General features: G+C 42.8%; 1 long non-coding RNA gene across 1 annotated transcript; it reads right to left on the reverse strand.

The window, feature by feature from the left end:
- Positions 1 to 165: 165 nt before the first annotated feature.
- On the reverse strand, positions 166 to 7,940 carry LOC138916132 (uncharacterized). Its single transcript, XR_011422891.1, has 2 exons — positions 7,733 to 7,940; positions 166 to 2,251 (listed from the first exon to the last, which is right to left on the reverse strand). It is a non-coding gene; the product is annotated as an uncharacterized lncRNA (long non-coding RNA).
- Between the last annotated feature and the right edge of the window lie 11,084 nt (positions 7,941 to 19,024).

Below are 19,024 nucleotides of genomic sequence, written 5' to 3' on the forward strand. Positions count from 1 at the left end.
AAACATTTGCTGAGAGCCCTGGACCCTGGGGATGACAGAGGTGACTCACACAAGATCTGGCCCTGGGGTGGAGGTGGGGGCCAGTGCACAGTCTGTTCTAGATTTGGATGGGGGGTGGGGGGAGGGTAGGAAGGTAGGGAGAAGATGGAGCGGGGAGGGGAGGGAGGTTTGTAATTTATTGACTGTGTATCTTCTCAGAGATTTCATTGTACTTTGGCTTCACACACGTATCTACGTCCCCCATTACAGACCCACTGTCCCCAACCCAACCCAAACCATATCTTGGGGAGAACCCAGAATTTGACCAATCGGGGTATGAGACAGTGGACTTTGCAGAATATGGGTAAAATCTATGTTTTTACAAAACAAAAAAATATAAAGAGTTGAAAGAACTGAAAGTGGTGAGAGATGGCTGAAACGAAGAATCAGGGGGTGACAGAAAAGAAAGGAGGCTGTGAGCTCCTGACAGAAGGCTCTGGGGTGCATCCCTGAAGGCTGACAGCTGCCTCCCACCACTTCACTGTTCTGTGCCTCAGTTTCCTCATCTGTAAAATGGGGAGGGTAATGGTACCTACCTTGTAGGATTGTCATAAGGATTAAATGAGACAGAGCTTGTAGAGCGCTTGCTTAGCACAGAGCCTGGCCTCAGGCCTCAGAAGAAGAGCTCAATAAACGTTAGCTGCTGAGATTGTCGTTGTGATTGGGATGTCCCTGCCCCCTCCCTCCCTCTGCTCCTGGAACACTGCTAAGGAAAGTGGAAACAAAGTAGCCCACTCTGGCAGCACCCTTCTCCTCACCTTTCTCCTAGACGCTTGGGAATAGGTTTTGCCAATAAACGTGTCTGTGGTGGATTGACTGTCTTGCTGGAATGCCTTCCCAGAGCCAGAGCCAGGGCTCCAAGGGGTCTTGGCTGGACGGGAGGGAGGTCGGGGGGAGGATGGGGATGGACAGACATTGACGTGGTATGCAGGGTAAGGAGCTGGTGCAGGGCTGTGGGTGGGGAAGGGGGGTCGGGGGGGAGGGGGGAGGAGAGCCAGGCTAGGGGTGGCACTGGAGCTGAGGGAGGTCGCGGGCTGGTGGCCGTGAGCCCTAGAGTGGAGAGGGCCGGCACCCAGTGAGGGGCTGGGAGAGCAAGGGAAGACAAGTTTACACCCTGGACATCCTTCCTTCCAAAATAAGCAAGATCCATGAGGGTGGGGAGAAGGGCTGTAAGGGGGCCTCGCCCTCTGCCCCTTGTACTGTCAGAGGACCAGTCAGCCCCTTAGCCTGGACTCGTCAAGCTGGGCAGCACCTCTGAGAGGAATTACCAGAGAGGGAATGCCGTTTGCCATTGGTCACACTGGAACAGCATCTCTTGACCAGCTTTCCACTAGGCCCCACTCTGATCCCCTTGGAGGCTCTGCCTCCCACTCCCAGCAATTCTAGGGGGCTGCTGGGCCAGGTGTCACCCACCCATGGAGAAGAAGGTGCCGGGACCTCATCCCTCCCCAGCCTTCCAGCAAGAGATCGGCGCAGGGCTGGGCCGCCTGGCTTCCTTCCCTGGGTCTATATTTACTTGCTGCCTATCCCCAGCTGACCCCTCCCAGGCTGGCCAGGGCAGTCACCAAAGAGCCTGAGAGCCACTGTGGCCCCAGGGAGAGCGGTCCCAGCTGGTCCCAGCCGCCCACCTCCCACACACAGCAGCTTCAGGTCCCTTGTCCCCAAGGCTTGCCAGTACCCCATTTCCCACGCTGAGCCTGAAGGCATTAGGGAAATGTGAAGGCCGTTGAAATCCACTGGAATCCGACTTCCTCGCCTGGCACCTCAGTCCCCCTGCATTTCCTGCCCCCCCCCAGAGACGCTCTGCCACTCCCACCCCTGCATTTCCTCTCCTGAAAACTACCTCAGTGTGAATTAACTGCCATAATGAGGTCCACATTTTCTTGTGGACACAAAGTACCCCACTCCTGGTAAGGGAATAAGTCAACAGAATCAGAAAGCTCGAGACCTGAAGATAGTCTTTGCAGGACTATCTATGAAAGCAAAAACCTAGAGAGAGCCCACATATTCAGAAATGGGAGAGCAGTTAGTAAGTACGTCAATATCACAGGCCACTAGGCGGCCTTAAAAATAATGACAATGAAGAAGCTGTTGGATCAGCTCGGTGGGCTCGCTTGATCCCGGGCGTCAGCAGCCGAGGTGTTTGGAATTCCAGCTTTATGATTTCGTGGGAGTTGGACAAAAGGCCTCATCCCTGAGCTGGGTTTTCCACCTGTGTAAAATGAAGATAATGACACTTACCTCACAGTGCTGCTGAGAGGACAAATTGAGAGCACGCACCTAGAGGTCCCAGCCCAGGGCTGGGTTCAGTAAGCAAAAGTCCCTTCCTGTGCCTTCAGCAAGGACTGGAAGTGATGTAACTGTCCTGGGGACAGCCGCCCAGAAAGGACAACCTGCACAGGCAAGAAGCTGAGAGGCTTAGAACAAATTTAAATGCCCCGCTGCCCGAGTTATAGGGGAGATCAATTTCTTTCCTCTTTTTTTTGGAGTTTAGATGCAGAGGGTTAAGTTAATCACCCTCTTCAGTTCAGGGCAGATTATCACTGATGATTCTGTTTTCCTTCTTTCCTCCCTCCCTCCAACCCTTCCTTCCGTTTTGTCCTCACTCCTGCTCCTATTTTCTTCCCCTCCTGTAGGCAACCACTCTAACATGTTTAATATGTATCTTTCTGTGTGAACATGTTCTTGAAAATATGTATCATTGATATTGTTTTTAAGTTTATTATGTAATTTTTAATACATACACAAAAGTAGAGACCATAGTACAACAACCCCCCATAGACTCATCTCCCAGACTCAAAAATTATCAAGATTCTGCCTTGAAATCTTGCTTAAGTCTTTGCCTAAAATATTTCTGTTTCATCTTTCTCCTTTTTCCCTTTGCAGCACGAAATACTTGAAAGTAAATCCCAGACATCATGATGTTTCACCCCCAGATTTTTCAGCTCTGCATCCCCCCCAATACGGAACATTTTCTTATCTAACTGCAGTGTCAGCATCACACCCAACGAAATTTGCAATAATGCCCAACATCCAATCCACAATCAAATCTCTCAAAATGTCTCTTTGCAGTTGGTTTGTCGTGCGTGTGTGTGTGTATTTCTATACCTTGTCGGCATCGTGTTCCAGGCCTCGCTCTGCTGGGCCTCTCTTCACCCAGCGCTATGGTTTTAAGGCCCAGCCAGGTTGCTCTGTGAACAGTGCATAGCTTTCACTGCTGCGTGGGGCTCCGTGGGCATCTCCTCCCAACTTTGGCCTCTCCTTTCTCCCCGCTCCCAGGGAGGGACACCCAGTGGAACTCAACTCCCCTCCCACAATCCCACAAACAATGCCGCAGTGTGTGTCCTCAGCCTTGTCCTCTTATGGATCTGGTGAGAATTTCTTTGGGTTATATACTAAGAGCCAGGAGCAGATTTGCTAGGTCATAGGGTATAAATATATCTGTCTCAACTTGACCAAATACAGCCATATTTTTCTCCACAACGTCTGCCCCAGTCCACACTCCTGCAGGCAATGCAGGAGGTTCCTATATTCCCATATGATTGAATTATCCAGCTGGGTGGTTTTTGCTAGTCTGACAGAGGCATTATCTCATTGTTTTATTTGCATTTCTGATCACTCAAGAGTTTGAGCACCTCTGCATTTGCTGATTAGTTTTTAAGATTTTCTCTTGTACAAATTGTCTTTTCATATCATTTAGCCATATTTCTATTGAGGTTGATGCCTTTTTGGATGTTGATTTGCAAGAGGTCCTGAAGATTCTATCCTTTGTTGGTTTTAGACCTTGCAAAATGTTCTCCATTTTGTCATCTCTCTATTAACTCTGTTCATCTCATTGAGCAGAAATCTTTTTTTTTTTAAGGTTTTTTTCAAAGATTTTTACTTTTCCTTTTTCCCCCAAAAACTCCCTGGTGCATACTTGTGTATTTTTAGTTGTGGGTCCTTCTAGTTGTGGCATATGGGATGCCACCTCAGCATGGCTTGATGAGCGGTGCTACGTCTGCGCCCAGGATTCAAACCGACGAAACCCTGGGCGGCCAAAGCAGGGTGCGCGAACTTAACCAACTCAGCCACAGGGCCGACGCCAGAAATCTTTAATTTTGATGTAATTAAACATACCCAAGAGGAAGAGTTCAGACTTGATTCGGTAGGCACTAGGGAGTCAGTGCAGGTTCTTGAACTGGGGAGCGACATGATTAAAGCGACTCACCTGGGAGCTATATTCAGGAGGGCTTGGCTGCAAGGAGGCAAATTGGGAATCTCTGCAGGTAAGTGAGTCAACAGCAGAGGCAGGTGGACAGAGCCCCCACCCTCAGAGGACCTCCAGTCAGCATGGGAGCCAGGCGCTCAACACGAGTGATGAGGATTTGCAGGGCGTGGTGGGAGCAGAGGGGCCAGGGTTAGGCAAGGCTTCCTGAAGGCAGAGACATTAGCTCTGACTCCTGAGGGCAAAATAACAGGGGGCCCAGCGAGGAGAGACAGGAATGTCTTGAGGGAATAAGGGTCTAGAAAATGGAATACATCCAAGAACTATCCTGAAGATAAGGGGGTAAAATTTGCTCGGCAAAGTCAAGTGACATGGTGGAAAGTCTGCTGGGTTGGCAGGCCGCAGGGTGACCTCAGAAAGTTGTTTCTTTCCCAGGCACCCGGGCCCAAAGCCAGATGACAGGAGGTGAGGAAGGAAGGGCTGGTAAGGAAGCAGGCGGGGGAGGCGTGGCCGTGGGCCGGGAGGTTGGCAGGACGGGGACAGGCCGAGTGCAGCCAGCTGACTTTTTTCCAAGATGGACTAGAGAATGCTTCACGGGCTTAGAGGACACATTCACAGGCACACAACCATCTCTTTCTTTCCTTTAAAACGTACCTTTATATTTTCAAATTTCAAAAATTTGTACATTACAAAACACTTAAAATTATACAACCATTTAATATAGAGAATAAAAGTCTCCGATAACCTCCCCATAACCACTGTTAATAATTTAGAGTCTATTCCTCCAGATTGATTTCTATGTGAACACTAATTTACATAGTATTTTAAATAGCGCATGTGTAATTTTTTAACCGAGGTTCAAATACATGAAGCAAAAACTGACGGAACTGAAAGGAAAAACGGATACAGCCACAATCATAGTAGGAAACGACAACCACTCCCCCAATATTCCATGGAACAAGTAGACGGAACATGAGGCAGGATACAGAACACCTGCAAGCACTATCAGCCTACGGGACCAAGCTTACGTCTGTAGAACGTTCCAACCAACAACAGCAAAACACACATCCTCTTTACTGCACCTGGAGCATTCCAAATAGACCCTACTCGGGGGCCATAAAACCAACCCTAACAAAAGCAAAAGCACTGAAACCGTAGAAAGTTAATATATGTCCATAACAGAGTTAAATCAGAAATTAACGACCCAAAGACATCCGGAAAACTCCTAAATACTTGGAAACTAAGCAAGGCACTTCTAAATAACCCACACATCAAAGATGAAGTCATAAGGGAAATTAGAAAATATTTTGAACTTAATGAAGATGAAAATATGTCAAAACTTGTGAGATGCAATTAAGCAGTGCTTAGAGAGAAACATAGTATTAAAACTTAGATTAGGGAATAAGAAAGATCTTGGGCAGACCCGGTAGTGTAGTGGTTAAATTTGCACATCTGCTTCGGTGGCCCAGAGTTCACAGGTTCAGATCCTGGGTGTGGACCTACAAACTGTTCATCAAGCCATGCTGTGGTGGTGTCCTATATACAAAGTAGAGGAAGATGGGCACAGATGTTAGCTCAGGGACTGTCCTCCTCAGTCAAAAAGAGGAAGACTGGCAACAGATGTTACCTCAGGGCCAATCTTCCTCACTAAAAAAACAAAAGAAAGAAAAGAAGAAAGATCTCAAATCAGTAATTCAAGCTTCCACCTTAGAAAACTAGAAGAGAAGAGCAAATCAGACCCAAAGTCGGCAGAAAGAAAGAAATCATATAGAACAGAAATCAATGAAATTGAGAAGAGACAATAAAGAAAATCAATAAGCCAAAAGCTAGTTCTTTGGGGAAAAGTATATAAAATTGATAAACTTCTAGCCAGACTGACTAAGAATAAAAAAGAGACATAAATTATAAATCCTAGAAATGAGAGAGGACATCACTATAGACCCTAAGACATTAAAAAGATAACAAAAGAATACTACAAATATAAATATCCACAAATTTGACAATTGAGAGGAAATTAAAAAATTCCCTGAAAAACATAAACTCTCAAAGCTCACTCAAAAGGAAATAGAGACTCAACAATAACAACAAAACAACCCAATTCAAAAATGAGCGAAGGGCTTGAATAGACGTTTCTCCAAAGAAGATATACAAATAGCCGATAAGTACATGCAAAGATGCTCAACATCACTAATCATTGAGGAAATGCAAATCAAAACTACAATGAGATACCACCTCACACCCACTAGAATGGCTACTATAAAAAAAAAAAGATAAATGTTGGCAAAGATGTGGAGAAACTGGGACACTTGTGCACTGTTGGTAGGAATGTAAAATGGTGCAAACACTATGGAAAATAGTGTGGTGATTCTTCAAAAAATTAAAAATAGAATTACCATATGATCCAGCAATTTCCCTTCTGGGTATACACCCAAAAGAATTGAAAGCAAGATCTCAAAGAAATGTTTGTACATTTGCATTCACAGCAGCATTATTCACAATAGCTAAAACATGGAAACAACCCAAGTGTCCATTGATGGATGAATGGATAAGCAAAATGTGGTATATACATACAATGAAATTTTATTTAGCCTTAAAAAGGAAAGAAATTCTGACATACGCTACAACATGGATGAAACTTAAAGACATTATGCTAAGTGAAATAATGCAGTCACAAAAAAACGATATATGATCCCTTAGATAAGGTACTTAGAGCAGTCAAAAATCACAGAGAAAGTGGAGTGGTGATTGCCCAGGGCTGGGGGAAGGAGGAATGAGAAGTTATTGTTTAATGGGTACAGAGTTTCAGTTTTACAAGATGAAGAGTTATGGAGGCGGACAGTGGTGACGGCAGCACAATATTACGTATGTGCTTAATAACCACTGACTGTACACTTAAAAGTAGTTAAGATGAGGGGCCAGCCCAGTGGTGTAGTAGTTAAGTTCACGTGCTCCACTTTGGCATCCTGGGGTTCGTGGGATCAGATCTCGGGCGCAGACCTACACACCACTCATCAAGCCATGCTGTGGCAGCATCCCACATACAAAACAGAGGAAGACTGGCACAGATGTTAGCTCAGGGCTAATCTTCCTCAAGCAAAAAGAGGAAGATTGGCAACAGATGTTAGCTCAGGGCCAGACTTCCTCACCAAAAATAAATAAATAAGATGGTAAATTTTATGTTATATATATTTTACTACAGTAAAACAAAAAATTGGGAGAATAATAAATTAAATAAAATAGTATAGCAAAGAGGAAAAAACCAAAAACAAAAAGGACAGCAATGACAAAAAAAGTAGAGGACTTCTGGTTTCTAGTCCAGCATGTAAGAAGCCTAGAAGTCTTCACTCCATCCTTACAACAGGTAAAAAGCTGAACAAACTGAAAAATCAACTCTTCTTAGATTCATCAGAGAGGTGAGGTCATAAGGCAAATCACTGCCCCCAAGTTGGAGACACTGACAGGCAGCTACAGAGAATCACAACTCACCTGAGTAGAAACTCCACAGACGCGTTGCCGGAGTAAGAAACCTGAACTAGAATTGATGGAGTGCTGGAGGCTTAGCGTGGACATGTCTGAGAGTTAAAAACGCCAGGAGGACCCAGTCACAGGGGGCCCCAAACTTTGTGAATTTTATCTCCAGGAGCTCTACCAGGCCCTTGCAGTGAATGTCAGAGAGAAGTCCCCTCGTGCTTCTGGCAGGAGGAGAGGAAAAGCAAGCATTACAAAACACAGCAGAGCATTCTGTTCTTCTTAACGAGCCTCGCCCTGAGGAGAAAGTATTTTACCAGAGCCTGACCTGCTGGGGTTTTATCAGAGCCTAATCTAACCAGGAAGGAAATAGTCAGCTTCAGCCCCCCGTAGCCATCCTGTCCCACCTAAGCAGGGAGAAAGTTCAGTGTCTGGGGCACAGGTGCATCAAAAGACAGGGCCATAATGCAGGCCTATAGAATGCTTCCCCGCCCCCCACTTCTTACTACCATGTTACTGAAGACCTACCTACCACAGTTTTTTTACCCAGTACTTCCTGCCTGCCTTTCAACAAATAATTACAAGGCAGACTAAAAGACAAAAAACACAGTCTGAAGAGGTGGGACAAGCATCAGAACCAGAGTCAGATATGGCATGAATGTTGGAATTATCAGACAAAGAATTTTTTTTTATGGGTCTCTTTATTCTTTTTTTTTTTAGGAAGATTAGCTCTGAGCTAAGATCTGCCGCCAATCCTCCTCTTTTTGCTGAGGAAGACTAGCCCTGAGCTAATATCCGTACCCATCTTCCTCTATTTTATATGTGGTACACCCACCACAGCATGGCTTGCCGAGTGGTGCCATGTCCGCACCTGGGATCTGAACTGGCGAACCCTGGGCTGCCGGAGCAGAACATGCAGACTTAACCACTGTGCCACTGGGCCAGCCCCAGGAAGTTTTTAAAATTATGATTAATATGCTAAGGGATTTAATGGAAAAAGTAGGTAACATGCAAGAATAGATGGATGATGCAAGCAGAGAGATGGAAATTCTAAGAAAGAATCAAAAAGAAATGCTAGAGGTCAAAAACACCTTAATGGAAATGAAAAATGCCTTTGATGGCCTTGTTAGTAGACTGAACATGGCTGAGGAAAAATCTCTGGGCTTGAGGATATGACAATAGAACTTTCCAAAAGTGAAAAGCAAAGAGAATAATGACTGAAAGAGAGAGAGAGAGAAAAAAAAACAGAATAGAATATCCCAGAACTGTGTGATAACTAGAAAAGGTGTAACATACAAATAATGGGAATACCAGAAGGGGAAGAAAGAGAGACAGGAATAGAAGCAATATTTGAAGCAACAATGATTGAGAGTTTCCTCAAATTAATTTAATTTCCCCAGATGTCAAATCACAGATCCAGGAAACTCAGAGAACACCAAGCAGGATAAATGAAAAAAACTAAACAAAACAAAACCCTCCCTTAGGGATATCGTATTCAAACTTTAGAAAATGAAAAATAAAGAAAAAAATCTTTTTTTTAAAAGATTTTATTTTTCCTTTTTCTCCCAAAAGCCCCTCGGTACATAGTTGTGTATTTTTAGTTGTGGGTCCTTCCAGTTGTGGCACGTGGGATGCCACCTCAGCATGGCCTGATGAGCAGTGCTATGTCCACGCCCAGAATTCGAACTGGCGAAACCCTGGGCCGCTGAAACAGAGCGCGCAAACTTAACCACTAGACAATGTGGCCAGCCCTAAGAAAAAGTCTTGAAAGAAGCCAGAGGGAAAAAATTCCTCATCTAGAGAGAAGCATATGTAAGAATTACATCCAACCTCTCAGGACCCCTGTAAGCAAGAAGAGAAGAAGTGAAATATTTAGAGTGTTGAGAGGGAAAAAAAATCACCAACCTAGAATTCTGTATCCTGTGAAATTATCCTTTAAAAGTAAAGGAGATGGGGCTGGCCCAGTGGCATAGTGGTTAAGTTCACATGCTCCGTTTCAGCAGCTCGGGTCTGCGGGTTCAGACCCCAGGTGCAGACCTACCCACCACTTGTCAAGCCATGCTGTGGAGCATCCCACATACAAAATGGAGGAAGACTGGCATAGATGTTAACTCAGGGACAGTCTTCCTCACCAAAAAAGAAAAAAAAAGTAAAGGAGAAACAAAGACTTTCTCAGATATGCAAAAATTGAGGGAGTTTGTTGTCATTGGACCTGCCTTGCAAGAAATGTTAAAAGAAGTTCTACAGAAAGAAGGAAAACAATAGATCAGAAACTCAGATCTACGTAAAGAATGGAGGAGTATTGGAGAAGGAATATTGGTGAAGGTAAAATAAAACATTTATTTTTCTTATTCTCAATTGCTGGCACAGAAAACCGTTTGTTCAACAAAATAATAGCAACAATGTATTTGACTGTGTGTGTGTGTATATATATGTATATATATATACGCACGCTTATGCATGCCTATGTATAAGTGAAATGAATGACAGCAATGATACAAGGCACAGAAAGGACAGGAGGGAGGAATGAGCAATATTTTGTCATTATAAAGTACTTGTACTACCCACAAAGTGGTATAGCGTTATTTGAAAGTGGACTTGGATTAGTTGTAAATATGTATTGCAAACTCTAGGGAAACTACTAAAAAGAAGTGAAAAAAAAAGTGTAACGATATGCTAATAAATGAGAGAAAATGAATTTATATAAAATACTCAATTAAAAACCACCAAAGGGGGGCCAGCCCTGTGGCCGAGCTGTTAAGTTCATGCACTCCGCTTCGGCAGCCAGGGGTTTCGCCAGTTCAGATCCCAGGCACAGACATGGCACCGCTTGTTAGGCCATGCTGAGGCAGCCTCCCACACAGCACAACCAGAGGCACTCACAATTACAATATACAACTATATACTGGGGGGCTTTGGGGAGAAGAATAAAAAAAAAGACGATTGGCAACAGTTGTTAGCTCAGGTGCCAATCTTTAAGGAAAAAAAAAAAACCCACAAAAGGCAGAAAAAGTGTGGAAGACAAAAATAGGAACAAAGAACAAGGGCAACAAATAGAAAAAAGTAACAAATATGGTAAATATTAATCCAACTATGTCAATAATCACCTTAAACATCACTGGTCTAAATACACCAATCAAAAGACAAAGGTTGTCAGAGTGGATCAAAAAACAAGACCCAACTATATATTATCTACAAGAAACCCACTTTAAATGTAAAGACACATACAGTTCACAGTAAAGGATAGAAAGAGATATACCATGGTGACACTAGACAAAAGAAAGTAGGGATGACTATATTAATTTCAGATAGAACCAACTTCAGAGCAAAGAAAGTTACAGGGATCAAGAAGGGTATTACTTAATGATAAAGGGGTTAATACCCCAAGAAGATATAAAAATCCGTAATGTGGGGCCAGCTCCGTGGCCGAGTGGTTTAGTTCGCATGCTTTGCTTTGGTGGCCCAGGGTTTCAATGGTTCGAATCCTGGGTGTGGACATGGCACCGCTCATCAGGCCATGCTGAGGTGGCATCCCACGTGCCACAACTGGAAGGACCCACAACTAAAAATACACAACTATGTACCAGGGGGCTTTGGGGAGAAAAAGGAAAAATAAAATCTTAAAAAAAAAATCCATAACGTGCATAGGTCTAACAACAGAGTATCAAAACACAAAAACTGATAGACCTGCAAGGAGAGAGAGATGACTCCACTATTATAGTTGGAGACTTTAACACTCCTCTATCAGAAATGGACAGATCCAGTAGGTAGAAAATCAGGAAGGACATAATTGAACTCAACAGCACTATGAATAAACTGTATGTAATTGACATCTATAGACTACTCATCCAACAACAGATTGCACATTCTTCTCAAACTCACATGGAATATTCACCAAGATACACCACATTCTGGGCCATAAAGCACATAACAAATTTAAAAGAATAGAAATCATGCAATGTCTACTCTCAGATCACAGCAAAATCAAACTAGAAATCAACAACAGAAAAATAGCTGGAAAATCCCAAAATACTTGGAGATTAAACAACACACTTCTAAATAACACATTATCAAACAAGAAATCTCAAGAGACACTTTTTTTTTGAGGAGGAGGATTAGCGCTGAGCTAACATCTGCTGCCAATCCTCCTCTTTTTGCTGAGGAAGACTGGCCCTGAGCTAACATCCATGACCATCTTCCTCTACTTTATATGTGGGATGCCTACCACAGCATGGCTTGACAAGCAATGCCATGTCCACACCTGGGATCCAAACCTGCGAACCCTGGGCTGCTGAAGTGGAATGTGTGCACTTAACTGCTGCGCCACTGGGCTGGCCCCTCAAGAGAAACTTTTAAATATTTTGAACTAAATGAAAACAAAAATACAACTTATCAAAATTTGTAGAATGCAGGAAAAGCATTGATTAGAGGGAAATTTATAGCATCAAATTTATATATTAGAAAACAAGAAAAATCTAAAGTCAATAATCTAAGCTTCCACCTTAGGAAACAAGGGGGAAAAAAGCAAATTAAATCCAAATTAAGCAGAAGAAAAGAAAAATAAAAATCAGAGCTGAAATCAATGAAATTGAAATAGGAAATCAATAGAGAAAATCAATAAAATCAAAAGCTGGTTCTTTGACAAGATCAATAAAATTGATAAACCTCTAGCCAGGCTAACTAAGAAAAAAAGAGAGAAGACACAAATTGCTAATATCAGAAATGAAAGAGGGGACATCACTACAGATCTCATGGACGTTAAAAGGATAATTTGGGAATATTATAAACAACTCTATGACCACAAATTTGATAACCTAGATGAATGGAAAAATACAATCTGCCAAAACTCACACAAGAAGAAAAACAATTTGAATAGGCCTATACCTATCAAAGAAACTGAATCAATAATTAATAACCTTCCAGGGGCTGGCCCCGTGGCCAAGTGGTTAAGTTTGCACGCTCCACTGCAGGCAGCCCAGTGTTTCGTTGGTTCGAATCCTGGGCGTGGACATGGTGCTGCTCATCAGACCATGCTGAGGCAGTGTCCCACATGCCACAACTAGAAGGACCCACAACGAAGAATATACAACTATGTACTGGGGTGCTTTGGGGAGAAAAAGGAAAAAATAAAATCTTTAATAATTAATAACCTTCCAAAACAGGATGCACCAGGCCCAAATGGGTTCACTGGTGATTTCTACCAAAAGTTTAAGGAAGAAATTATACAAATTCTCTACAATCTCTTCCAGAAGACTGAAGCCGAGAGAATACTCCTTAACTCATTCTATGAGGCCAGCATTACTCTAATACCAAAACCAAAGATATTACAAGAAAAGAAAACTACAGGGGCTGGCTCCGTGGCCAAGTGGTTAAGTTCCTGCGCTCCGCTGCAGCGGCCCAGGGTTCGGATCCTAGGCACAGACATGGCACCACTCGTCAGGCAACGTTGAGGCGGCATCCCACATCCCACATCTAGAAGGACCTGCAACTAAGATATTCAACTATGTACGGGGGGCTTGGGAAGATAAAGCAGAAAAAAAAAAAAAGATTGGCAACAGTTGTTAGCCCAGGTGCCAATCTTTAAAAAAAAAAGAAAGAAAGAAAGAAAGAAAACTACAGATCAATATCTCTCCTGAATAAAGATGCAAAATCCTCAACAAAATATTAGCTAAATGAATTCAACAATGTATAAAAAGAATTATACAACACAACCAAGTAGGATTTAATCCCAGGTATGCAAGTCTGCTTCAACACTGGAAAATCAACCAATGTCATCCATCACATCAACAGGCTAAAGAAGAAAAATCACATGATTGTATCAAAAGATGCAGAAAAAGCATCTGACAAAATTCAATGATGAAAACTCTCAGCATACTAGGAATAGCGGGGAATTTTCTCAATTTGATAAAGAGCATCTACAAAAAAGTACAGCCAACACATATTTAATGGTGAGAAACTCAAAGCTTTCCCACTAAGATCAGGAACAAGGCGAGGATGTCCCCTCTCACCACTGCTTTTCCACATTGTACTGGAAATCCTGGCTAATACAACAAGAGGAGAAAAAAGAAAAGAAAAGTTACATAGATTGGAAAGGAATAAATAAAACTGTCTTTGTAGATGACATGATCGTCTATGTAGAAAATCTGAAAGAACCAACAAAAAAACCCTCCTGGAACTAATAAATGATTATAGCAAGGTTGCAAGATACAAGATTAATATACAAAAATCAATGGCTTTCCTATATACCAGCAAGGAACAAGAAGAATTTGAAATTAAAAATACATTGTCATTTATATTAGCATTCAAAAAAATGAAATACTTAGTTATAAATCTAACAAAATATGAGGAAGACTACAAAACTCTATTGAAAGATATCAAAGAAGAATTAAATATATGGAGAGATTTCCGTGTTCATGGATAGGAAAACAATGTTGACAAGACGTCAGTTCTTGCCATCTGGATTTACAGATTCAAAGCAATCCCAATCAAAATCCCATAGGTTATTTTGTGGGTACTGACAAACTGATTATAGAGTTTATATGGAGAGGCAAAAAACTCAGAACACAGTATTGAAAGAGAAGAACAAAGTTGGAGGACTGATACTATTTGACTTTAGGACATGCTGTAAAGCTACAGTGATCAAGACAGTGTGGTATTGGCAAAGGAATAGACAGATAGATCAATGGAACATAATAAAGAGCCGGGAAATAGACTCACATAAATATAGTCAAGTGTTCTTTGACAAAGGAGCAAAATCGATACAATGAGGCATAATCTCTGCAACTAATGGCGCTGGGATAACTGGACATGTACATGCAAAAAAAATTGATCTAAACATAGATCTTATATCCTTCACAAAAAACTAACTCAAAATGGATCATAGGCTTAAATGTAAATCACAAAACTATACAACTCCTAGAAGATAACATAGGCGAAAACCTAGATGACCTTGGGTGTGGCAAATGACTTTTTAGATACAACACCAAAGGCATGAAAGACATAATTGATAACCGGGACTTTATTAAAATAAAAAACTTCTGCTCTATGAAAGACAAGGTCAAGAGAATGAGAAGACAATCTACAGACTGGGAGAAAATATTTACAAAAGACCCATCTGATAAAGGACTGCTATCTAAAATACACAAAGAACTATGGGGCTGGCCAGTGGCACAGCGGTTAAGTGGGCACGTTCTGCTTCAGCAGCCTGGGGTTCACTGGTTGGGATCCTGGGTGCAGATGTGGCACCGCTTGGCAAGCCATGCTGTGGTAGGCGTCCCATGTATAAAGTACAGGAAAATAGGAATGGACGTTAGCTCAGAGCCAGTCTTCCTCAGCAAAAAGAGGAGGATTGGCCGTGGATGTTAGCACAGGGCTGATCTTCCTCAAAAAAAAAAAATCAATCAATCAATAAATAATAAAATAAAATATACAAAGAACTCTTAAAATTCAACAATAAGAAAAACAACAACCTGATTGAAAAATTGGCAAAAGATCTGAACAGACATCTCACCAAAAACGATTATACAGAGCCCAGCCCCATGGCCCAGTGGTTTAGTTCGTGCACTCCGCTTTGTCAGCCCGGGGTGTTGCTGGTTCAGTTCCTGGGGGTGCACAGGACACTGCTCATCAGGCCATGCTGGAGCGGCACCCCACATAGCACAACCAGAGGCACTCACAACTAGAATATACAACTATGTACTGGGGGACTTCGGGAAGAAGAAGAAGGGGCAAAAAAAGAAGATTGGCAACAGATGTTAGCTCAGGTGCCAATCTTAAAAAGAAGAAAGATTATATAGATGGCAACTAAGCATGTGAAAATATTCTCATCACCATATGCCATTAAGAAATTGAAAATTGAGTCAGCCTTGATTAAAGTTCCGCATGCTCCACTGTGGCAGCTCGGTTCAGTTCCCAGGGTGGAACCACACCACTCATCTGTCAGTAGCCATGCTGTGGCGGGGGCTCACATAGAAGAACTAGAAGGACTTACAACTAGAATACACAACTATGTACTGGGGCTTTGAGGAGGGAAAAAAAAGAAATTGAAAATTGAAACATTATACAGATAAAGAAGATGTGGTATATCTATACAATGGACTACTATTCAGTTACACAAAAAAGACAAAATCATCTCATTTGCAACAACACTTGCAACTTGAGGGTATTATGTTAAGTGAAATAAGGCAGACAGAGAAAGACAAACACTATACGATTTCACTCACATGTGGAAGATAAACACATGGATAAAGAGAACAGATTAGTGGTTCCCAGAGGGGAAGGAGGTCGGAGGGTGGGCGAAAGGGGCAAAGGGGCACATATGTATGGTGATGGATAAAAACTAGACTGTTGGTGGTGAGCACAATGCAGTCTATACAGAAACTGATATATAATAATGTACACCTGAAATTACACAATGTTATAAACCAGTATGACCTCAATAAAATTAAAGGAAAAAAACAAAACAACAACCCCCAGATATCACTACACACCTATTAGAATGGCCAAAATCCAGAAACACTGACAACACCATTTGGCAAAATCCACTAATGTCCAATATATTTATATTCTGTGATACAGAAATTCCACTCCTGGAAATATACCCAGGAGGAATGAATGCTTATATTCACCAAAAGATATGCACAAGAATGTTTGAAGCAGCTTTATTCCTAATAGTTAAAAACTAGAAGCAACCCAAGTGCCCACTGGAAGTAGAAAGGATAAATTGTGGTATATTTATACAATGGAGTACTACATAGCAATGAAAAGAAGTGACCCACAACTCCATGCAACAGTATAATCTCAGACATAACGTTGAGTGAAAGAGGGCGGATCTGAAAGAGTACATACTGTATGATTCCTTGTATATCAACTCCAAAAACAAGCTAAACTTACCTATGGCAATAGAGCTCACAATCCTGGTGACATTTAGAGGGGAATATTGACTCTGAGTGAGCTTGCTAGATGCTAGTAATAGTCAATATCTCCATCTGGGTGGTGGTTACATGGTATATATATGTAACGTATAATATGTATACATTTGTAAAAATTCACCAAGCTGTACTCTTAAGAGGTGTGTACTTTATTATCTGTAAGTTATACCTCAATAAAAAAGAAAAAAATTAAGGACAGTAGATCCAAAAAGAAAGAGGAAGAAGTCTTTATGTCACTATCATTTTTTTTCAAGGTAAAGTGCCATATTTATTGTAGGATTCATGTAGTTAACCATCTAACATGCATAAAACTGTGCCATCATTTTTATTAGGCTCCTACTTTCTTTTTTTTTAAAGATTTTATTTTTCCTTTTTCTCCGCAAAGCCCCCAGGTACATAGTTGTATATTTTTAGTTGTGGATCCTTCCAGTTGTGGCATGTGGGACGCCACCTCAGCATGGCCTGATGAGCGGTGCCATGTCCGCGGCAGGATCTGAACCGGTGAAACCCTGGGCAGCCGAAGCGGAGCGCGTAAACTCAACCACTCGGCCATGGGGCCAGCCCCTAGGCTCCTACCTTTTTTTCTTTTTTAAAGATTGGCACCTGAACTAACATCTGTTGCCAATCTTCTTTTTTCTTCTTCTTCCCCCCAAAGCCCTCCAGTATAGATAAATATTCTAGTTGTAGGTCCTTCTGGTTGTGCTGTGTGGGACACCGCCTCAGCATGGCTTGAGGAGTGGTGCCATGTCTGCGCCCAGGATCGGAACAGGTGAAACCCTGGGCTGCTGAAGTGGAGTGCGCCAACTTAACCACTCGGCCATGGGGCCAGCCCCAGGCTCCCACTTTTTAGAAAATTATTTTATTGAGGTCATTTTGGCTTATAACATTGTGTAAATTTCAGGTGTACATTATTATATATTTTATGTCACTATCTTAAATAAAAAATTAAAACGAACGTTTCCAATACACATTAAAATATATAACTGAAAATAATATGTTGATCTGTATACCATCTAAAATTACTCCTCGTGCACTGGGAATTTAAGTACCACACTTTGGTTAACGCAGTCCAGGCACACTAGGGGTTTTATAAGAGCTGGTGTTGGAGTGGAGTACTGGGAGCCCAGGGAAGGGCAAGGGCCAAATGGATAGTGTGCAGCTAGGATTATGCCTTGTCACCAGCCTGGGCTGAGGTTGTGGAATGCTGAGGCTCTGCTTCAAGGCACGGGGCAGAAAACGGGAAGGGAAGAGGTGCCGAATTGGGAGAGGGGGCAAAGAAAAAAGGACCAAGGGCAGATTCCCTCATGCTCTGGCCTGTAGCCGGAGTCCTAGACTCCTGACCTCACCAGAGACGCAATACTTGTAAAACAAGCCAATCTGTTTCCAAGTGGGAAGAGCGCCAGCCATGATTTTTGCTGCCCAAGGAATGAAAAATCAATAATAATCATTCTTATGATTCATGTTCATTCTGTTTTATTCCAAAGCATTTTACCGAAAGGCCTCTTAGCCCAGCCAAAAAGTTCAGAGCTAGGAGCCAGGACACCTGGACTCCAGATCTGTGTGTGGAAGATTTGGAACTTTCTTGGGGGCCTAAGTCTCTCCCATTGTAATTGTGGAAAGTGACAATGTGGAGTATTTTGCAGTTTTACATACATCATCTCACTTGACCTTCCAACTCCTGAGCAAAGCAGAGAACAGGGGATCGCTATTCTAATTGTATAGACAAGGAAACTGGAACCAGGGGAGTTTAAGAAACGTGATCAAACTCACACGCTATTAAGCAGGTGGGAAAGCTGAGAGGCTGGGAGGCTGGGACTTCTGACTCCAAACCCTTTGCTGTTTCCCACTCGAGACAAGAAAGTCAGTCCCTGCTCTGCTCCAAGTGCAGAGCAAGGAGGCTTGACCTACACAAAACGCCCTGTGTATGTTCCAAGAGCACAGCTGGGTTTGTGGGGCTGAAGCTTGTACAACTGGGGTAGTGGGGAAGCTCTTTTAACAAAAACAATACCAAAGGATGGATCACAACGAAGTCCAGGGCCTTGGCCAGGTGCTGCAAACGAGGGGCCCTGCATCTTGCGCTTCATTAGCGTCAAGGTAAATGAGCCTCTCCTACAAGCCCTGCCCACTAAAAATTCCGGACACACCAGATCCTGACAGGGTTTTCCTCCCTGTTTGTGAAACGTGGCAGATGTGGGCTGTGGAAGTCCTGGGAAACGAATCTCATTTCTCCCGGGAGACAAGAGGAATTATGGCAGGAGCGAAGCCGTTGTGTGAGGATGGAGAAGGTTGTGTGCCAGGAGAGAGTCCAAAGGGGCTGGTGACCCAGCTGGCCGAGATGTGGGCAGCAGCACTGTTGGTGTGGGAGACTGGCAGCCTGGGA

The sequence above is a fragment of the Equus caballus genome, chromosome 11 (genome assembly GCF_041296265.1).
Source record: "Equus caballus isolate H_3958 breed thoroughbred chromosome 11, TB-T2T, whole genome shotgun sequence".
Classification (NCBI taxonomy): Eukaryota; Metazoa; Chordata; class Mammalia; order Perissodactyla; family Equidae; genus Equus; species Equus caballus.